The sequence below is a fragment of the Triticum dicoccoides genome, chromosome 3A (assembly GCF_002162155.2).
Source record: "Triticum dicoccoides isolate Atlit2015 ecotype Zavitan chromosome 3A, WEW_v2.0, whole genome shotgun sequence".
Taxonomy (NCBI): Eukaryota; Viridiplantae; Streptophyta; class Magnoliopsida; order Poales; family Poaceae; genus Triticum; species Triticum dicoccoides.
The window spans coordinates 2,317,394-2,342,048 of NC_041384.1; positions in this window are offsets into that span (position 1 = coordinate 2,317,394).

Genomic DNA, 24,655 nt, shown 5'->3' on the forward strand with positions numbered 1-24,655 from the left:
ATACCCATATCTGCTCAAATCATCTATGAAGGTCAGAAAATAATGATACCCGCCACGAGCCTTAACACTCATCGGATCTCATACATCAGTATGTATTATTTCCAATAAGTCAGTTGCTCGCTCCATAGTTCCGGAGAACGGTGTTTTAGTCATCTTGCCCATGAGGCATGGTTCGCAAGCATCAACTGATTCATAATCAAGTGATTCCAAAAACCCATTAGCATGGAGTTTCTTCATGCGCTTTACACCAATATGACCTAAACGGCAGTGCCACAAATAAGTTGCACTATCATTATTAACTTTGCATCTTTTGGTTTCAATATTATGATTATGTGTATCACTACGATCGAGATCCAATGAACTATTTTCATTGGGTGTGTAACCATATAAGGTTTTATTCATGTAAACAGAACCACAATTTATTCTCTTACTTAAATGAATAACCGTATTACAATAAACATGATCAAATCATATTCATGCTCAATGCAAACACCAAATAACACTTATTCAGGTTCAACACTAATCCCGAAAGTATAGGGAGTGTGCGATGATGATCATATCAATCTTGGAACCACTTCCAACACACATCGTCACTTCACCCTTAACTAGTCTCTGTTTATTCTGCAACTCCCGTTTCGAGTTACTAATCTTAGCAATTGAACTAGTATCAAATACTGAGGGGTTGCTATAAACACTAGTAAAGTACACATCAATAACATGTAAAATATACTTATGTTCACTTTGCCATCCTTCTTATCTGCCAATCACTTGGGGTAGTTCCGCTTCCAGTGACCAGTCCCTTTGCAGTAGAAACACTTAGTCTCAGGATTAGGACCAGACTTGGGCTTCTTCACTTGAGCAGCAATTTGCTTGTTGTTCTTCTTGAAGTTCCCCTTCTTCCCTCTGCCCTTTTCTTGAAACTAGTGGTCTTGTCTACCATCAATGCTTGATGTTTTTCTCGATTTCTACCTTTGTCAATTTCCGCATTACGAAGAGCTTGGGAATCGTTTCCGTTATCCCTTGCATATGATAGTTCATCACGAAGTTCTACTAACTTGGTGATGGTGACTAGAAAATTCTGTCAATTACTATCTTATATGGAAGATTAACTCCCACTTGATTCAAGCGATTGTAGTACTCAGACAATCTGAGCACATGCTCACTAGTTGAGCGATTCTCCTCCATCTTTTTAGCTATAGAACTTGTTGGAGACTTCATATCTCTCAACTCGGGTATTTGCTTGAAATATTAACTTCAACTCCTGGAACATCTCATATGGTCCATGACGTTCAAAATGTCTTTGAAGTCCCGATTCTAAGACGTTAAGCATGGTGCACTAAAATATCAAGTAGTCATCATATTGAGCTAGCCAAACGTTCATAACGTCTGCATCTGCTCCTGCAATAGGTCCGTCACCTAGCGATGCATCAAGGACATAATTCTTCTGTGCAGCAATGAGGATAAACCTTAGATCACGGATCCAATCCGCATCATTGCTACTAACATCTTTCAACACAATTTTCTCTAGGAACATATCAAAATAAACATATGAAAACAACAACGCGAGCTATTGATCTACAACATAGATATGCTAATACTACCAAGACTAAGTTCATGATAAATTAAAGTTCAATTAATCATATTACTTAAGAACTCCCACTTAGATAGACATCCCTCTAATCCTCTAAGTGATTACGTGATCCAAATAACCTAAACCATGTCCGATCATCACGTGAGATGGAGTAGCTTCATTGGTGAACATCACTATGTTGATCATATCTACTATATGAGTCACGCTCGACCTTTCGGTCTCCGTGTTCCGAGGCCATATCTGTATATGCTTGGCTCGTCAAGTATAACCTGAGTATTCCGCGTGTGCAACTGTTTTGCACCCGTTGTATTTGAACGTAGAGCCTATCACACCCGATCATCACGTGGTGTCTCAACACGAAGAACTTTCGCAACGGTGCATACTCAGGGAGAACACTTCTTGATAATTAGCGAGAGATCATCTTAAAATGCTACCGTCAATCAAAGCAAGATAAGATGCATAAAAGATAAACATCACATGAAATCAATATAAGTGATATGATATGGCCACCATCATCTTGTGCTTGTGATCTCCATCTTCGAAGCACCGTCATGATCACCATCGTCACCGGCGTGACACCTTGATCTCCATCGTAGCATCGTTGTCGTCTCGCCAATCTTATGCTTCCACGACTATCGCTACCGCTTAGTGATAAAGTAAAGCATTACAACGCGATTGCATTGCATATAATAAAGCGACAACCATATGGCTCCTACCAGTTGCCGATAACTCGGTTACAAAACATGATCATCTCATACAATAAAATTTAGCATCATGTCTTGACCATATCACATCACAACATGCCCTGCAAAAACAAGTTAGACGTCCTCTACTTTGTTGTTGCAAGTTTTACGTGGCTGCTACGGGCTGAGCAAGAACCGTTCTTACCTACGCATCAAAACCACAACGATAGTTTGTCAAGTTAGTGCTGTTTTAACCTTCGCAAGGACCGGGAGTAGCCACACTCGGTTCAACTAAAGTTGGCGAAACTGACACCCACCCGCCACCTGTGTGCAAAGCACGTCGGTAGAACCAGTCTCGCGTAAGCGTATGCGTAATGTCGGTCCGGGCCGCTTCATCCAACAATATCGCCGAACCAAAGTATGACATGCTGGTAAGCAGTATGACTTATATCGCCCACAACTCACTTGTGTTCTACTCATGCACAACATCAATGCATAAAACCTAGGCTCTGATGCCACTGCTGGAGAACGTAGTAATTTCAAAAAAATTCCTACGCACATGCAAGATCATGGTGATGCATAGCAACGAGAGGGGAGAGTGTGATCTACGTACCCTTGTAGACCGACAGCGGAAGCGTTAGCACAACGTGGTTGATGTAGTCGTACGTCTTCATGGCCCGACCGATCAAGCACCGAAACTACGGCACCTCCGAGTTTTAGCACACGTTCAGCTCGATGACGATCCCCGGACTCCGATCCAGCAAAGTGTCGGGGAAGAGTTCCGTCAGCACGACGGCGTGGTGACGATCTTGATGTTCTACCGTCACAGGGCTTCGCCTAAGCACCGCTACAATATTATCGAGGATTATGGTGGAAGGGGGCACCGCACACGGCTAAGAATATGATCACGTGGATCAACTTGTGTCTAGAGGTGCCCCCCTGCCCTCGTATATAAAGGAGCAAGGGAGGAGGAGGCCGGCCCTAGGAGGGGGCGCGCCAAGTGTGGAGTCCTACTAGGACTCCCTAGTCCTAGTAGGATTCCACCTCCCATATGGAATAGGAAAAGAGGAAGGAAAAAGGAGAAGGAAGGAAGGGGGCGCCCCCCTTCCCTAGTCCAATTCGGACCAGACTAAGGGGAGGGGTGCGGCCACCCTTGAGGCCCTTTTCCTTCTTTCCCGTATGGCCCAATAAGGCCCAATACGTATTCCCGTAACTCTCCGGTACTCCAAAAAATACCCGAATCACTTGGAACCTTTCCGATGTCCGAATATAGTCGTCCAATATATCGATCTTTACGTCTCGACCATTTCGAGACTCCTCGTCATGTCCCCGATCTCATCCAGGACTCCAAACTCCTTTGGTACATCAAAACTCATAAACTCATAATATAACTGTCATCGAAACCTTAAGCGTGCGGACCCTACGGGTTCGAGAACAATGTAGACATGACCGAGACACGTCTCCGGTCAATAACCAATAGCGGAACCTGGATGCTCATATTGGCTCCCACATATTCTACGAAAATCTTTATCGGTCAGACCGCACAACAACATACGTTGTTCCCTTTGTCATCGGTATGTTACTTGCCCGAGATTCGATCGTCGGTATCTCAATACCTAGTTCAATATCGTTACCGGCAAGTCTCTTTACTCATGCCGTAATACATCATCCTACAACTAACTCCTTAGTTACAATGCTTGCAAGGCTTAAGTGATTTGCATTACCAAGAGGGCCCAGAGATACCTCTCCGACAATCGGAGTGACAAATCCTAATCTCAAAATACGCCAACCCAACATGTACCTTTGGAGACACCTGTAGAGCTCCTTTATAATCACCCAGTTACGTTGTGACGTTTGGTAGCACACAAAGTGTTCCTCCGGCAAACGGGAGTTGCATAATCTCATAGTCATAGGAGCATGTATAAGTCATGAAAAAAGCAATAGCAACGTACTAAACGATCGGGTGCTAAGCTAATGGAATGGGTCATGTCAATCACATCATTCTTCTAATGATGTGATCCCGTTAATCAAATAACAACTCTTTTGTTTATGGTTAGGAAACATAACCATCTTCAATTAACGAGCTAGTCAAGTAGAGGCATACTAGTGACACTCTGTTTGTCTATGTATTCACACATGTATTATGTTTCCGGTTAATACAATTCTAGCATGAATAATAAACATTTATCATGATATAAGGAAATAAATAATAACTTTATTATTGCCTCTAGGGCATATTTCCTTCAGTCTCCCACTTGCACTAGAGTCAATAATCTAGTTCACATCGCCATGTGATTCAACACTAATAGTTCACATCACCATGTGATTAACATCCATAGTTCACATCGTCATGTGACCTATACCCAAAGGGTTTACTAGAGTCAGTAATCTAGTTCACATCATTTATGTGATTAACACCCAAAGAGTACTAAGGTGTGATCATGTTTTGCTTGTGAGATAATTTTAGTCAATGGGTCTGTCACATACAGATCCGTAAGTATTTGGCGAATTCTATGTCTACAATGCTCTGCACGGAGCTACTCTAGCTAATTGCTGCCACTTTCAATATGTATCTAGATCGAGACTTAGAGTCATCCAGATCTGTGTCAAAACTTGCATCAACGTAACCTTTTATGACGAACCTTTTGTCACCTCCATAATTGAGAAATATTTCCTTATTCTACTAAGGATAATTTTGACCGCTGTCCAGTGATCTACTCTTAGATCACTATTGTACTCCCTTGCTTAACACAGTGTAGGGTATACAATAGATCTGGTACACAGCATGGCATACTTTATAGAACCTATGGCTGAGGCATAGGGAATGACTTTCATTCTCTTTCTATCTTCTGCCGTGGTCGGGCTTTGAGTCTTACTCAATTTCACACCTTGTAACACAGCCAAGAACTCTTTCTTTGACTGTTCCATTTTTGAACTACTTCAAAATATTATCAAGGTATGTATTCATTGAAAAAACTTATCAAGCGTCTTGATCTATCTCTATAGATCTTGATGCTTTATATGTAAGCAGCTTCACCAAGGTCTTCTTGAAGTTCCCCTTCTTCCCTCTGCCCTTTTCTTGAAACTAGTGGTCTTATCTACCATCAATGCTTGATGTTTTTCTCGATTTCTACCTTCGTCAATTTCCGCATTATAAAGAGCTTGGGAATCGTTTCCGTTACCCCTTGCATATGATAGTTCATCACGAAGTTCTACTAACTTGGTGATGGTGACTAGAGAATTCTGTCAATCACTATCTTATATGGAAGATTAACTCCCACTTGATTCAAGCGATTGTAGTACTCAGACAATCTGAGCACATGCTCACTAGTTGAGCGATTCTCCTCCATCTTTTTAGCTATAGAACTTGTTGGAGACTTCATATCTCTCAACTCGGGTATTTGCTTGAAATATTAACTTCAACTCCTGGAACATCTCATATGGTCCATGACGTTCAAAACGTCTTCGAAGTCCCGATTCTAAGACGTTAAGCATGGTGCACTAAACTATCAAGTAGTCATCATATTGAGCTAGCCAAACGTTCATAACGTCTGCATCTGCTCCTGCAATAGGTCCGTCACCTAGCGGTGCATCAAGGACATAATTCTTCTGTGCAGCAATGAGTATAAACCTCAGATCACGGATCCAATCCGCATCATTGCTACTAACATCTTTCAACACAATTTTCTCTAGGAACATATCAAAATAAACATATGAAAACAACAACGCGAGCTATTGATCTACAACATAGATGTGCTAATACTACCAGGACTAAGTTCATGATAAATTAAAGTTCAATTAATCATATTACTTAAGAACTCCCACTTAGATAGACATCCCTCTAATCCTCTAAGTGATTACGTGATCCAAATCAACTAAACCATGTCCGATCATCACGTGAGATGGAGTAGCTTCATTGGTGAACACCACTATGTTGATCATATCTACTATATGATTCACGCTCGACCTTTCGGTCTCCGTGTTCCGAGGCCATATCTGTATATGCTTGGCTCGTCAAGTATAACCTGAGTATTCCGTGTGTGCAACTGTTTTGCACCCGTTGTATTTGAACGTAGAGCCTATCACACCCGATCATCACGTGGTGTCTCAGCACGAAGAACTTTCGCAACGGTGCATACTCAGGGAGAACACTTCTTGATAATTAGCGAGAGATCATCTTAAAATGCTACCGTCAATCAAAGCAAGATAAGATGCATAAAAGATAAACATCACATGCAATCAATATAAGTGATATGATATGGCTACCATCATCTTGTGCTTGTGATCTCCATCTTCGAAGCACCGTCATGATCACCATCGTTACCGGCGTGACACCTTGATCTCCATCGTAGCATCGTTGTCGTCTCCCCAATCTTATGCTTCCACGACTATCGCTACCGCTTAGTGATAAAGTAAAGCATTACAACGCGATTGCATTGCATACAATAAAGCGATAACCATATGGCTCCTGCCAGTTGCCGATAACTCGGTTACAAAACATGATCATCTCATACAATAAAATTTAGCATCATGTCTTGACCATATCACATCACAACATGCCCTGCAAAAACAAGTTAGACGTCCTCTACTTTGTTGTTGCAAGTTTTACGTGGCTGCTACGGGCTGAGCAAGAACCGTTCTTACCTACGCATCAAAACCACAACGATAGTTTGTCAAGTTAGTGCTATTTTAACCTTCGCAAGGACCAGGCGTAGCCACACTCGGTTCAACTAAAGTTGGAGAAACTGACACCCACCAGCCACCTGTGTGCAAAGCACGTCGGTAGAACCAGTCTCGCGTAAGCGTACGCGTAATGCCGAACCAAAGTATGACATGATGGTAAGCAGTATGACTTATATCACCCACAACTCACTTGTGTTCTACTCGTGCAGAACATCAATGCATAAAACCTAGGCTCAGATGCCACTGTTGGGGAACGTAGTAATTTCAAAAAAATTCCTTAGCACACGCAAGATCATGGTGATGCATAGCAACGAGAGGGGAGAGTGTGCTCTACGTACCCTTGTAGACCGACAGCGGAAGCGTTAGCACAACGCGGTTGATGTAGTCGTACGTCTTCACGGCCCGACCGATCAAGCACCGAAACTATGGCACCTCCGAGTTTTAGCACACGTTCAGCTCGATGACGATCCCCGAACTCCGATCCAGCAAAGTGTCGGGGAAGAGTTCCGTCAGCACGACGGTGTGGTGACGATCTTGATGTTCTACCATCGCAGGGCTTCGCCTAAGCACCGCTACAATATTATCGAGGATTATGGTGGAAGGGGGCACCGCACACGGCTAAGAATATGATCACATGGATAAACTTGTGTCTAGAGGTGCCCCCTTGCCCTCGTATATAAAGGAGCAAGGGAGGAGGAGGCCGGCCCTAGGAGGGGGCGCGCCAAGTGTGGAGTCCTACTAGGACTCCCTAGTCCTAGTAGGATTCCACCTCCCATATGGAATAGGAAAAGAGGAAGGAAAAAGGAGAAGGAAGGAAGGGGGCGCCCCCCTTCCCTAGTCCAATTCGGACCAGACTAAGGGGAGGGGTGCGGCCACCCTTGAGGCCCTTTTCCTTCTTTCCCGTATGGCCCAATAAGGCCCAATACGTATTCCCGTAACTCTCCGGTACTCCAAAAAATACCCGAATCACTTGGAAACTTTCCGATGTCCGAATATAGTCGTCCAATATATCGATCTTTATGTCTCGACCATTTCGAGACTCCTCGTCATGTCCCCGATCTCATCCAGGACTCCGAACACCTTCGGTACATCAAAACTCATAAACTCATAATATAGCTGTCATCGAAACCTTAAGTGTGCGGACCCTACGGGTTCGAGAACAATGTAGACATGACCGAGACACGTCTCCGGTCAATAACCAATAGCGGAACCTGGATGCTCATATTGGCTCCCACATATTCTACGAAGATCTTTATCGGTCAGACCGCATAACAACATACGTTGTTCCCTTTGTCATCAGTATGTTACTTGCCCGAGATTCGATCGTCGGTATCTCAATACCTAGTTCAATCTCGTTACCGGCAAGTCTCTTTACTCATTCCGTAATACATCATCCTACAACTAACTCATTAGTTGCAATGCTTGCAAGGCTTAAGTGATGTGCATTACCGAGATGGCCCAGAGATACCTCTCCGGCAATCGGAGCAACAAATCCTAATCTCGAAATACGCCAACCCAATATGTACCTTTGGAGACACCTGTAGAGCTCCTTTATAATCACCCAATTACGTTGTGACGTTTGGTAGCACACAAAGTGTTCCTGCGGCAAACGGGAGTTGCATAATCTCATAGTCATAGGAACATGTATAAGTCATGAAGAAAGCAATAGCAACGTACTAAACGATCGGGTGCTAAGCTAATGGAATGGGTCATGTCGATCACATCATTCTTCTAATGATGTGATCCCGTTAATCAAATAACAACTCTTTTGTTTATGGTTAGGAAACATAACCATCTTCGATTAACGAGCTAGTCAAGTAGAGGCATACTAGTGACACTCTGTTTGTCTATGTATTCACACATGTATTATGTTTCCGGTTAATACAATTCTAGCATGAATAATAAACATTTATCATGATATAAGGAAATAAATAATAACTTTATTGTTGCCTCTAGGACATATTTCCTTCAGTCTCCCACTTGCACTAGAGTCAATAATCTAGTTCACATCGCCATGTGATTCAACACTAATAGTTCACATCACCATGTGATTAAGACCCATAGTTCACATCGTCATGTGACCTATACCCAAAGGGTTTACTAGAGTCAGTAATCTAGTTCACATTGTTTATGTGATTAACACCCAAAGAGTACTAAGGTGTGATCATGTTTTGCTTGTGAGGTAATTTTAGTCAATGGGTCTGTCACATACAGATCCGTAAGTATTTTGCGAATTCTATGTCTACAATGCTCTGCACGGAGCTACTCTAGCTAATTGCTCCCACTTCCAATATGTATCTAGATCGAGACTTAGAGTCATCCAGATCTGTGTCAAAAGTTGCATCGACGTAACCTTTTACGACGAACCTTTTGTCACCTCCATAATTGAGAAATATTTCCTTATTCCACTAAGGATAATTTTGACCGCTGTCTAGTGATCTACTCTTAGATCACTATTGTACTCCCTTGCTTAGCACAGTGTAGGGTATACAATAGATCTGGTACACCGCATGGCATACGTTATAGAACCTATGGCTGAGGCATAGGGAATGACATTCATTCTCTTTCTATCTTCTGCCGTGTTCGGGCTTTGAGTCTTACTCAATTTCACACCTTGTAACACAGCCAAGAACTCTTTCTTTGACTGTTCCATTTTTGAACTACTTCAAAATATTGTCAAGGTATGTATTCATTGAAAAAACTTATCAAGCGTCTTGATCTATCTCTATAGATCTTGATGCTTAATATGTAAGCAGCTTCACCGAGGTCTTTCGTTGAAAAACTTCTTTGAAAACACTCCTTTATGCTTTGCAGAATAATTCTACATTATTTCCGATCAAAAATAGGTCATTCGCATATACTTATCAGAAATGTTGTAGTGCTCCCACTCACTTTCTTGTAAATACAGGCTTCACCGCAAGTCTGTATAAAACTATATGCTTTGATCATCTCATCAAAGCGCATATTCCAACTCCGAGATGCTTGCACCAGTCCATAGATGGATCGCTGGAGCTTGCACATTTTGTTAGCACCTTTAGGATTGACAAAACCTTCTGGTTGTATTATATACAACTTTAATAAATCCATTAAGGAATGCAGTTTTGTTTATCCATTTGCCGGATTTCATAAAATGCGGCAATTGCTAACATGATTCGGACAGATTTAAGTATAGATACGAGTGAGAAACTCTCATCGTAGTCAACACCTTGAACTTGTCGAAAACCTTTTTGCGACAATTCTAGCTTTGTAGATAGTAACACTACTATCAGCGTCCGTCTTCCTCTTGAAGATCCATTTAATCTCAATGGCTCGCCGATCATTGGGCAAGTCAATCAAAGTCCATACTTTGTTCTCATACATGGATCTCATCTCAGATTTCATGGCCTCAAGCCATTTCGCGGAATCTGGGCTCATCATCGCTTCCTCATAGTTCGTAGGCTCGTCATGGTCAAGTAACATGACCTCCAGAACTGGATTACCGTACCACTTTGGTGCGGATCTCACTCTGGTTTACCTACGAGGTTCGGTAGTAACTTGATCTGAAGTTACATGATCATCATCATTAGCTTCCTCACTAATCGGTCTAGTAGTCACAGGAACAGATTTCTGTGATGAACTACTTTCCAATAAGGGAGTAGGTATAGTTACCTCATCAAGTTCTACTTTCCTCCCACTCACTTCTTTCGAGAGAAACTCCTTCTCTAGAAAGGATCCATTCTCAGCAATGCATAATTTGCCTTCGGATCTGTGATAGAAGGTGTACCCAACAGTCTCCTTTGGGTATCCTATGAAGACATATTTCTTCGATTTGGGTTTGAGCTTATCAGGATGAAACTTTTCCATATAAGCATCACAACCCCAAACTTTAAGAAATAGCAACTTTGGTTTCTTGCCAAACCACAATTCAGATTGTGTCGTCTCAACGGACTTAGATAGTGCCCTTTTAAACGTGAATGCAGCTGTCTTTAATGCATAACCCCAAAACGATAGTGGTAGATCGGCAAGAGACATCATAGATCGCACCATATTTAATAAAGTACGGTTATGATGTTCAGACACACCATTATGCTGTGGTGTTCCAGGTGGCGTGAGTAGTGAAACTATTTCACATTGTTTTAACTGAAGGCCAAACTCGTAACTCAAATATTTTACCTCGGCGATCATATCGTAGAAACTTTTATTTTCTTGTTACGATGATTCTCCACTTCACTCTGAAATTCTTTGAACTTTTCAAATATTTCAGACTTGTGTTTCATTAAGTAGATATACCCATATCTGCTCAAATCATCTGTGAAGGTCAGAAAATAATGATACCCGCCACGAGCCTTAACACTCATCAGATCTCATACATCAGTATGTATTATTTCCAATAAGTCATTTGCTCGCTCCATAGTTCCAGAGAACGGCGTTTTAGTCATCTTGCCCATGAGGCATGGTTCGCAAGCATCAACTGATTCATAATCAAGTGATTCCAAAAACCCATCAGCATGGAGTTTCTTCATGCGCTTTACACCAATATGACCTAAACGGCAGTGCCACAAATAAGTTGCACTATCATTATTAACTTTGCATCTTTTGGTTTCAATATTATGATTATGTGTATCACTACGATCGAGATCCAACGAACTATTTTCATTGGGTGTGTAACCATATAAGGTTTTATTCATGTAAACAGAAGAACAATTTATTCTATTACTTAAATGAATAACCGTATTACAATAAACATGATAAAATCATATTCATGCTCAACGCAAACACCAAATAACACTTATTCAGGTTCAACACTAATCCCGAAAGTATAGGGAGTATGCGATGATGATCATACCAATCTTGGAACCACTTCCAACACACATCGTCACTTCACCCTTAACTAGTCTCTGTTTATTCTGCAACTCCCGTTTCAAGTTACTAATCTTAGCAATTGAACTAGTATCAAACACTGAGGGGTTGCTATAAACACTAGTAAAGTACACATCAATAACATGTAAAATATACTTATGTTCACTTTGCCATCCTTCTTATCTGCCAATCACTTGGGGTAGTTCCGCTTCTAGTGACCAGTCCCTTTGCAGTAGAAACACTTAGTCTCAGGATTAGGACCAGACTTGGGCTTCTTCACTTGAGCAGCAATTTGCTTGTTGTTCTTCTTGAAGTTCCCCTTCTTCCCTCTGCCCTTTTCTTGAAACTAGTGGTCTTGTCTACCATCAATGCTTGATGTTTTTCTCGATTTCTACCTTCGTCAATTTCCACATTACGAAGAATTTGGGAATCGTTTCCGTTATCCCTTGCATATCATAGTTCATCATGAAGTTCTACTAACTTGGTGATGGTGACTAGAGAATTCTGTCAATCACTATCTTATCTGGAAGATTAACTCCCACTTGATTCAAGCGATTGTAGTACTCAGACAATCTGAGCACATGCTCACTAGTTGAGCGATTCTCCTCCATCTTTTGAGCTATAGAACTTGTTGGAGACTTCATATCTCTCAACTCGGGTATTTGCTTGAAATATTAACTTCAACTCCTGGAACATCTCATATGGTCCATGACGTTCAAAATGTCTTTGAAGTCCCTATTCTAAGACGTTAAGCATGGTGCACTAAACTATCAAGTAGTCATCATATTGAGCTAGCCAAACGTTCATAACGTCTGCATCTGCTCCTGCAATAGGTCCGTCACCTAGCGGTGCATCAAGGACATAATTCTTCTGTGCAGCAATGAGGATAAACCTTAGATCACGGATCCAATCCGCATCATTGCTACTAACATCTTTCAACACAATTTTCTCCAGGAACATATCAAAATAAACATATGAAAACAACAACGCGAGCTATTGATCTACAACATAGATATGCTAATACTACCAGGACTAAGTTCATGATAAATTAAAGTTCAATTAATCATATTACTTAAGAACTCCCACTTAGATAGACATCCCTCTAATCCTATAAGTGATTACATGATCCAAATCAACTAAACCATGTCCGATCATCACGTGAGATGGAGTAGCTTCATTGGTGAACATCACTATGTTGATCATATCTACTATATGATTCACGCTCGACCTTTCGGTCTCCTTGTTCCGAGGCCATATCTGTATATGCTTGGCTCGTCAAGTATAACCTGAGTATTCCATGTGTGCAACTGTTTTGCACCCGTTGTATTTGAACATAGAGCCTATCACACCCGATCATCACGTGGTGTCTCAGCACGAAGAACTTTCGCAACGGTGCATACTCAGGGAGAACACTTCTTGATAATTAGCGAGAGATCATCTTAAAATGCTACCGTCAATCAAAGCAAGATAAGATGCATAAAAGATAAACATCACATGCAATCAATATAAGTGATATGATATGGCCACCATCATCTTGTGCTTGTGATCTCCATCTTCGAAGCACCGTCATGATCACCATCGTCACCGGCGTGACACCTTGATCTCCATCGTAGCATCGTTGCCGTCTCGCCAATCTTATGCTTCCACGACTATCGCTACCGCTTAATGATAAAGTAAAGTATTACAGCGTGATTGCATTGCATACAATAAAGTGACAACCATATGGCTCCTGCCAGTTGCCGATAACTCGGTTACAAAACATGATCATCTCATACAATAAAATTTAGCATCATGTCTTGACCATATCACATCACAACATGCCCTGCAAAAACAAGTTAGACGTCCTCTACTTTGTTGTTGCAAGTTTTACGTGGCTTCTACGGGCTGAGAAAGAACCGTTCTTACCTACGCATCAAAACCACAACGATAGTTTGTCAAGTTAGTGCTGTTTTAACCTTCGCAAGGACCAGGCGTAGCCACACTCGGTTCAACTAAAGTTGGAGAAACTGACACCCACCAGCCACCTGTGTGCAAAGCACATCGGTAGAACCAGTCTCGCGTAAGCGTACGCGTAATGTCGGTTCGGGCCGCTTCATCCAACAATATCACCGAACCAAAGTATGACATGCTGGTAAGCAGTATGACTTATATCACCCACAACTCACTTGTGTTCTACTCGTGCACAACATCAATGCATAAAACCTAGGCTCTGATGCCACTGTTGGGGAACGTAGTAATTTCAAAAAAATTCCTTAGCACACGCAAGATCATGGTGAAGCATAGCAACGAGAGGGGAGAGTGTGATCTACGTACCCTTGTAGACCGACAGCGGAAGCGTTAGCACAATGCGGTTGATGTAGTCGTACGTCTTCACGGCCCGACCGATCAAGCACCGAAACTACGGCACCTCCGAGTTTTAGCACACGTTCAGCTCGATGACAATCCCCGGACTCCGATCCAGCAAAGTGTCGGGGAAGAGTTCCGTCAGCATAACGGTGTGGTGACGATCTTGATGTTCTACCGTCGCAGGGCTTCGCCTAAGCACCGCTACAATATTATCGAGGATTATGGTGGAAGGGGGCACCGCACACGGCTAAGAATATGATCACGTGGATCAACTTGTGTCTAGAGGTGCCCCCTGCCCTCGTATATAAAGGAGCAAGGGAGGAGGAGGCCGGCCCTAGGAGGGGGCGCGCCAAGTGTGGAGTCTTACTAGGACTCCCTAGTCCTAGTAGGATTCCACCTCCCATATGGAATAGGAAAAGAGGAAGGAAAAAGGAGAAGGAAGGAAGGGGGCGCCCCCCTTCCCTAGTCCAATTCGGACCAGACTAAGGGGAGGGGTGCGGCCACCCTTGAGGCCCTTTTCCTTCTTTCCCGTATGGCCCAATAAGGCCCAATACGTATTCCCGTAACTCTCCGGTACTCCAAAAAATACCCGAATCACTCGGAACCTTTCCGATGTCCGAATATAGTCGTCCAATATATCGATCTTTACGTCTCGACCATTTCGAGACTCCATGTCATGTCCCCGATCTCATCCAGGACTCCGAACACCTTCGGTACATCAAAACTCATAAACTCATAATATAGCTGTCATCGAAACCTTAAGCGTGCGGACCCTACGGGTTCGAGAATAATGTAGACATGACCGAGACACGTCTCCGGTCAATAACCAATAGAGGAACCTGGATGCTCATATTGGCTCCCACATATTCTACGAAGATCTTTATCGGTCAGACCGCATAACAACATACGTTGTTCCCTTTGTCATCGGTATGTTACTTGCCCGAGATTCGATCGTCGGTATCTCAATACCTAGTTCAATCTCGTTACCGGCAAGTCTCTTTACTCATTCCGTAATACATCATCCTACAACTAACTAATTAGTTGCAATGCTTGCAAGGCTTAAGTGATTTGCATTACCGAGAGGGCCCAGAGATACCTCTCAGACAATCGGAGTAACAAATCCTAATCTCGAAATACGCCAACCCAACATGTACCTTTGGAGACACCTGTAGAGCTCCTTTATAATCACCCAGTTACGTTGTGACGTTTGGTAGCACACAAAGTGTTCCTCCGGCAAACGGGAGTTGCATAATCTCATAGTCATAGAAATATGTATAAGTCATGAAGAAAGCAATAGCAATATACTAAACGATCGGGTGCTAAGCTAATGGAATGGGTCATGTCAATTACATCATTCTTCTAATGATGTGATCCCGTTAATCAAATAACAACTCTTTTGTTTATGGTTAGGAAACATAACCATCTTCGATTAACGAGCTAGTCAAGTAGAGGCATACTAGTGACACTCTGTTTGTCTATGTATTCACACATGTATTATGTTTCCGGTTAATACAATTCTAGCATGAATAATAAACATTTATCATGATATAAGGAAATAAATAATAACTTTATTATTGCCTCTAGGGCATATTTCCTTCAGAACCTTGCCCCGCATCAAGCTCGGACCGCGTCATCAATACCGAACACATTAACCAGTTAAGTCGCTTTCATGCTCAAAGCTTTAATTTCTAACTTATGTTCGGTTCGACCAAGCACTATACTTTTTTGGAAAAAAGTTGCTTGTAAAAAATTTCCTTGTCCAAGCTTTGTTTGTAACGCATAAATTCAAATACCCAATTCATGTGGGGGCTTCCTTCATGAAGCTTTTCCTCTTGCATATGATTATACTTGTACAGCTTCGTTCCTTGTTCATGTATTACGCCACAATATGCACCATATTGACTTAAGCGATTTGCAAGCTGGGTTGCCTCGCTCCTGTGTTTACCCCTACGTTCCCGATTGTTCGGCTAGGGAGTAAAGGGAGCACCTCTGCGATTGTCACGATTGGGTTATCCGAGCCGGACCTCAGACTGGGTGAAGCCGAAAGCTAGCGCTCTTATAGTTTTCAATGATGGTCGGCACACAACGGAACTCATGAGTACAAAAAAAATCTATTGCACAAGTCTCATAATAACAATGAGCACCGAAGAAAGGCATCGGTGGGGGTACTATTCTCTTTGAAGATGCTTCTTACACTTCGCAGTAGTATAGCATAAGTTCCCTGAGCGCGCTTTGGCTGTTGCAGCCTTATGGCCTGATTGCCTGGTTATTGGAAACACCGTCGATATTCTCGACAGATGGAGTACATAACACTTTTCGGTCCTTGACCGAAGAGGGAGAAGCCGACGGTCGGTTAAGACGCGTTTAAAGTTCGGTTGAACATAGATATGATATAAGTACTTCAGTACATGCAATCATTCTTTTACCCAAGTCACTTGGGGCTCTTAAATTTATATGAGCCATTTTATGATAAGTGTTCTTCTTCTTAGTCCTTGCAAAGTTTTATTATTATTATTATCTATCACTCTTTTTTTCGACAGGAGCGTGCAGTCACTAGCCGGGGAGCCTAATTTCTCTCTCAAAACTGCTAGACTTTAGTCTGCTAAACTGGCCTAATGAGAAGTACTCCGCCCTCGGGATATGAGGTTGAAGCCGTAGGCTGACCCGCTTGAAGTCTTGAGATAGGATGTATCATGTTAATGCACGACAGAAGCACTTCTTTTGCTAAGGCCAATTTTTGGATTGGCACAAAACACTTGATCTTGTTCGGATGTCAAGTTTTTACTAATGTTTTTTTGGTTTTCCAAGCTTATGGCACTTTTAAACTATTTGTGTGTTTTCAGCACAAGTCTCCCAGTGCAACGCCGGACACCTTTAGAGATTCGGCAAAAACATTCTCGAATATTGCTATATATGCATCGGTTTCGAATTGTGTCTTCGGTCAATAGTTGGGTTGCCCGGCTCCTGCGCTTGCCTCCTACGTTCCGCTTTGTTCGGCTAGGTGTGCAAAGGGAGAACCACTGCGATTGTGCTTCCAACTCACATGGTTAAGCACCTCAGTAGAGAAAGCCGAAAACTGACTGTCACAATAAGCGTAAACTGGTCAGCAATCCGATGACGGTGTTAAATGACGGGCCATTCATAACAATGGCCGAAGTGTTTACGGCTTGACCTCGACTATCGCCGAACACTACCGGGGGCTATTAACTGGCCTCCCAAACTAAATCCTCGACATTTTGCTCTTACATTAGAGTTTTCTCTTACATTAGAGCTGAGGTTTCATGATCATGCTTAGCATGACAACCCAAAGAAAGGAACCGATAGCGGGACTATTTTCTTTGGAAGACATTTCTTATGTTAAACAGTAATATAACATATCTCTCTGTGTACCTTTGTTTATAAAACCGTATGGCCAGTTTTCCTTGTTTGTCGTAAATCTTTGCCCTCATAAAGGCTTTATAAAGTAGGACAAACACTCCTCGGCTACTGGCCGAGGAGGTGGAAGCCGATGGTCGGTCAACAAAGTTTTGTACAATGCGGATCCGAGCATTAATGACGTAAAGTACTTGGATACATAGAGTCATTACACATAATTTGTGATTTTACTATGGATATCGATCCTTAATTCGGCCACCCGTGCCCGCATTAAGGCTCGGGGCTACTGGGCTTCGGGCTTATTATTTACAAATATTAAAGGGGCACATCGATCCCCTGATCTGGTGTTGCCACCCGACCAGTGTCTCGGGGGCTACTGCATTGCCTGTTCAATGCAGAAAATTTCAAGTGCAATACAGTTTCCAAGGAGATTTTGATCCTCAGGTTGGTCGGCCGCACCCAACTTGAGTCTCGAGGACTGAGCACGCCGCTTTTTCTGTACTGAAGTATTCTGCCGAGCTAGGACTTGATCCTCAGACCGATTTTGCAAATCAACCTGAGTCTCAGCGGCTACTGGGATCAGCGGTCTTATGTCATCCTTCATGTGCATCTCGGGTTTTAGACCGATACCCACCTTGAGGGCTACTGGCTATATATCTCGGCAGAGAATAAATTGCACCAATCAAAAATATTGACAAAAATCGGCCTACATTCGGGGTGGTGCACCACCTCGGAAGCAGTCCGGCATAAAGCTCAGGCGCTAGTGGCTGGCTCCATAGAGGGCATTTCCGGCATTAAGCTCGGCTAAACTCCTTCAAACTTCTTTGAACTAAGGTGATTTATGACACCTCGGATACAGTCTGGCGTTGGAGCTCGAATACATAGTCCAGCATTGGAGCTTGGATACAGTCCGGCGTTGGAACTCGGATACATAGTCCGGCGTTGGAGCTCGGATACATTCCGGCGTTAGAGCTGGGAAGCGGTCCGGCGTTGGTGCTCGGCTGCAAAAGATACCTCGAATGCAGTCCCGCGTTGGAGCTCGGACGCAAGAGGACGCTGCCGCCCGGGAACAACTTCAAACCTGAGGTGTGGCATAAAAATAACAAGGCATTGATAAAGGCCGGAAACTTAAAGCGGCTCCTCGGATACCCGACATGTAAACTCGTCGAAGGCATTTCGGCGATCCTCAAGATCGAAGATGAGAAGATTTGTTGAACCACTTTTCAAGACCGATGACCGAAGATGAAGAACGGTTCGGAAGAATCGAGGAGCGTCCCTAACTTGAAGCCGGTTCAGGGGCTACTGACGGTGTCCTGGACTAGGGGGTACTCACCATGTCATCTCCTGATCTGTTAGATTGGGCCGAGGACCCCCATGGCCGTATACTCATGGGCCAGTTCGGACAGCTGCCGCGTACAAGGAAGATTCCACAAGACTTGGCGATCAAGACAAGGACTCCTCCCCACCAGTGTATTCGGCTAGGACTCTTGTTATCCTAGGCCTCTGGTGCATTATATAAACCGAGGCCAGGCTAGTCAATAGAGATATACAACATACCCAACAACAATCATACCATAGGCTAGCTTCTAGGGTTTAGCCTCTCCGATCTTATGGTAGATCTACTCTTGTACTACCCATATCATCAATATTAATAAAGCAGGATGTAGGGTTTTACCTCCATGGAGAGGGCCCGAACCTGGGTAAAACTTCGTGTCCTTTGCCTCCTGTTACCATCCGGCCTAGATGCACAGTTCGGGACCCCCTACCCGAGATCCGCCGGTTTTGACACCGACAGGTGGCGCAAAACTTGTTGCACTCTTGTTGGATCACCCTCCACCGCTCGGAAATGGAGACCCACCCGCGCGTGCTTACAAATTGGTAAGGTCAAAACTTCTTGCGCTCATGAAACTCGCGGTGCACACAAGTCCAAAAGGTCGAATGCTTTTGCTCGGCGCCCGTCTTTGGGTCTTGTCCAATGTCTCGCCAACACTCGCAAAGAAGTCTGTCCTCGGCAGCTGTGCACGCCTTCGTGCGCTTGCTCTTGCACTTCGGCTTAGGACCGACGTTTGGTTGGCGAGCTCATCCTCGAACAAAGTCTCCACTTCAATGTCGCACTCTTCCTCTTCCTCTAGCCGATAGTCCTCCGAGAACTCGTGGTCGAGGGGGAAGCCGTCTAGGTCGATGCCGACCTGATCACGCATGAGGGCCGCCTGGCCAGGATCATAGCCAGCGGCCGGTGTGAATGCCCCGCGGCTGTCCTGGCTTTGAGTCTCCTCGGGATCGTAGCCAGCACCCGGCGCACCACCCTCGAAGATGAGGTGTTGAATGTAGTCCTCGTCGACGGCGGACGGCATTTCCTCGAACAGGTTACGGGCGTCCGGGAGACCGCCGGCCGGCGTCTGTCGCGCGCGTTTCCTCGTGCCGCCGGACGATGAGCCACCGACCACCGGGGTGGTGTTGAGGTTGATGGGTGCGGTCGTGGAAGGAGCGACCATGCTCACGTCGGGTGAGCACTCCCCGGAGAGGCGGGAGGCCTGCGGGTAGACGTGGAAGCCGGGGACCCGGTTGCAAGCCGATGCGCGGGGTGAGTCGGGCATCACCATCCGAGGAAACGCCAACGAGCCGGTGCTAGCCGCGGTGACGGTGACTTGGACGAGGCTGTCCTGTATAGGGTTTACCCCAAGCATGTAGAGCACCTCCCTCGTTGCTGCGGCGACGCGGGTGTTGGTGAACTCTTGCTGCGCGACGGCCTGCGCAGCGGCCTCATCCCTGGCGTCCGCGGTGTGCCTCCGGCTTTCCTCTTGGCCGACTCTCTTGCCCGCTGTTTGGGCGTCAGCGCCTTCTTCGGCTTGATCGCCGCGGCGGTCTTGAGCGGGGCATGAGGCTTGCCTTTCTCGGAGGGGGCGACGGCGCCGGACGAGGCGAGGCCGGCGGCGGCGTGGAGGTCGAGGTCGATGGCGATGGTGTCCTCCATGGCTGGTTGGGGGGCGGGGGCGCGGGAGCACTTTTGGAAAAAAATGGGGGGAAATGGTGTTGGCTGCCACCGACAGGCGAGCCCGGGGAGAGGAGTACGCGCGCGCGCGTCCGTCTCTTGTCCGCGCCGACGCAAATCCGGCTCAAAATTAGGCCTGAGATGGGTCCCCCGTGGACGAAAAATGGCGCGCGTCCGTTTGGGTCGGCGCATTGGGCCGCCACTTTTATTCGCGCCGATCCAAACGGATGCGGGCGGACGAAACATATCACCTCATTGAAGTTGCTCTCAGCGCTCATGAATTGGCGCGACCAACTAGGACGGAAGCCGCAAGCAGGGGGAGCCAATTCTTCGGCGCTGATCCGCACCAAAACACACGGGCAAGCCATGTCAACATCCACACATCCACCAGCCAACGGAGACCCGAAAGCCAAAGGGACGCGAACAGAGCAACGGGCATTGTGATGGGGGGTGTCACGCCGAGCCATTGGATGAGGAATGAACCGTTGGATGCTCACCTAGCATACCATGCAGACCATGTAAACGGTGCGCTTCGCCCCCCTGTTGGATGCTCTCGCTTTCCCGAACTCGCAGCTATAGTCGAACATCCTCTGCTTCGCAGCTTTCTTCCTCCATCTTAAGAGCAGGGGCACCCATTCCTTGTGAATTCGTCACCTTGGCGAGGTAAATACTCTGCTCTGCTCCATCTTAAGTTTCTTTATGTTTCGTCCACCGAGGGATACATGTCTTAGATCACCGCTAGGCTGGATTGGGGCGGCCGATGGATGGCCTTGCCTGGCAGCTCTACGGGGAGGGAGGACGGCGCCGTGATTCTTGTCTACTTCCTGGAAGCCTATGACGCTGCTGTGATTCCTGCCCGCAACGCCAGGTTCGGATGCTCAATCTGCGATGCCTTCCGGCACATGCGATTTTCCCTCCCTGCAGCAAAGCAAGCGGATCAGTGGTTTTTTTCTTTTTCTTTTGCAAACTAATTAAGGAACCGCTCTTGTTTTTCGATGTCAGCTTAATTGCAAGTGCAGTAGCCAGGTTCCTTCCTGGTTAGGGAAAGATATCTTAGATGTAAACACAAGTAGAAACAACTCTCTGTTTTTGATAGATTGCTCTTGCTCATGTTCGAAGCAAGAGATGAATGCTCATGGAGATGTTACGGCTGAGTAATGTTAGTTAGGACCCCCGGCCTCTTGCTACTCCCTTGCCAAGCACTGGCGTCCCAGGTGTCCTCGCTTCATGCTTGCTCTTGTTGCTTATGCTTCTTCTTCTTCCCCTGTTCCACTCTGCTTCCTCACAAACTTAATTGTGCACCTGTAACTACTCTGCACAAAAATATCTACACTTATACAGATGATTGCACTTCTCAACTTCTACCGGTCTTGTTTTTTTTTGCAGCATGAACAACCGAGGTCGTGGCTATGGCCATGCATATGATGCTCTGGTTTGTGGGTTTCACAATGTGAGTCGGTCCCCCAGATTATTGCTACTCACACCTAGCGTTTTCAAGTGATCCGGCTTGATGCTTGTTGTTCTTGTTGATCATGTTTGTAGGAAGGAAAGGACTATAGGTGTATAACTGTTGCGCTCCCCAAACATGTCCGGCGCCAAGTTGACGAGAGCTGTGTCCTAAACGCGATCGCGCACATTGTGGAGTCCCAGAAGAAGGCACACCTGCTTGACTTGACCTACTACTAGAATGCCTACATAGACGAGACGGGAGTTCCGTTTGGCCAAGACAAAAATAGAGTGATCACAGCCCTCAATCTGCTCAGGGATAAAGGTGTCTTTGCATACTTCAATGGCAGGAGGAAGCTAGTGAAAATTTCCGGCTACGAGTGTCACCCACGTATGGATGCATATCAGGTCTTCGCCATGCTTGATTCAGGCACCCCGCTCCTGGGAAGTTTTCCTGTCAGAGCTGATTTTAGTGGCCTTGGAGAGGACATCAAAAGCTAGATCCTCCTTACAAGCATGGTGATCCTCATCCGGAGACACACATGGTTATGTTTGTCGGGTATGGAATGCGCGGCGGGCGACCATTTCTCATTTTCCTCAACTCTTACGGGCCCGATTGGGGAACCTGTGGATTAGGGGCCGTGTACTTTGATCAAGTGTTTCAGGATGATGAGGATGAAGGGTTTCAGCTGATCAGGGTGATTGTCGATGGTGACACGCCAGCCCCGCGCCTTGAAACGTAAGCCAAAACCAAAAGGGTTCAACATCTATTCAGTTTCATTGTACTCTGCTTTTTCTCTATTTCGTCGTGCCCTGAATTCTTTTGTTTATATTGCACAACATTCAGACAAGATGAAGCGCGGTCATTTCCAGCAGGATACAGGTAATCTTCCTGTACTATTTCTTGTTGATGAGAAGCGCAATATTTGTCTTGTTGCTCCTTTCTAATATGATATTTGGTTGGTCCTTTTTCGCCAACAGAAAGAAGAAGCAAAGGAATTGCTCTTACTGTCCACTGTCAAAGACCCTGCTGCCAAATCTCAAGCATAGCAATCAGGTTAGTTAAGCTGTTTAATTTCCTATTTTTACGGCAAAACGCTCATGATGCTCGGTGCTTTGATGGCTAGATGGTATTGTAGTTGTTCTCCTCTGCTTTATTGGTCCTTGTGGTCTCACATAGGAGTATTTGGCTCGTTGAAATGCTCTACTTTCAGAGGACTTTTTTCAGTTTATGCTGGTTGCATATCTCTGTAGGCTGGCAGTGATTCAGAACAAAGATAGATGTACACTTATTCACAAACGAAGAGGGAGTACATACTACTACATGCACGTGGAGCCCACCAACTAATAGCCAGAGTAAATAGCGTCAATATTTTGGCGAAGCATTTCAGAGCAACTCCAATGGGGCGACCCAAACGGACGGCGCATTTGTCCGTTTTTTGTCCGTTTGGGTCGGATCCCTGCTCGCCGTCAGCCCAGTTTTGCACTTGGGTCAGCAATGCGCCCAACGCGCCGACCCATTTCATGTCCGCATTCAACTTTTAAATAAAAAAGGTCCACGGCCGATCATGCCAGCGGCCATGTCTCATACCGGCACCATGCCAGCGCCGACATACAATGTCGGCTTCAGAAAACACCACAGTTCATGCTGGCGCACTCGGCAGCCGGCCGGCACACATGCCAGCATACAAAAAATGGGGGGACTTGAGTTCGACCACGCCATCGCGGCTCCTGTGGTCATGCCGGCACACCCGCCGGCATACAAAAAAGATGGCCCCTCGACGCCATAGATCACTCGTCGTCGAACTTGAGCATGTCGGCCTGCATCTTCTCGAACCACGACCTCTTTCTTGGCGACAAGGCGTTGAGATCCACCTTCATGATCTCCACCCTGGTCATCATGCTTGCAAAAGCCACTTCTTTCGCCTTTGTCTTGGCGTTGGCGGCCTCGATCTCTAGCATCTCGGCTTGCTTCTCCGTCTCGAGTTCGAACATCTTGGCTTGCTTCTCGGTGTCAAGATCAAGCCTCCTCCTTTGGATCTCCATGAAAGCATCCATTTGCTCCGCCTTGAAACGCCGGTACTCCTCCTCCCTTGAGTCCTTATTCATCATGCCGTCCACCCTTGCGATCAAGGTGTTGGTGGCTGCATCTCGCTTGTCCTCCTTCTTGGAGTTGGTCTTCCCCCCGGCCGTGCCGGCTCGCCCTCCCCAACATCCTCCACGGCGCCCTTCCCCCCAAGTGCCTTGAGCGCGACATATTGTGCCTTGAACTTCTCTTTGTCCTTGATGACCCGATAGCAATGGGAGAGGTTGAAGCACTTGCCATTGTGTTGAACCTTCAATGCCTCCAAAGATTGAAATGCCTACAAAATGTTTCCATGCAAGCATATGAGCAAGTGATCTTGATGACACAAAAGAGGGTGGCTTGCTAGCATACCATGTCTTGCACGCCGATGCCGCTCACGGGGCGGGCCTTGACGCTCTCAAGGGTGGTGACGGTGTCCTGGACTAAGGGGTACTCACCACGTCATCTCCCGATCTGTTAGATTGGGCCGAGGACCCCCATGGCCGTATACTCATGGGCCAGTTCGGACAGCTGCCGCATACAAGGAAGATTCCACAAGACTTGGCGATCAAGACAAGGACTCCTCCCCACCGGCGTATTCGGCTAGGACTCTTGTTATCCTAGGCCTCTGGTGC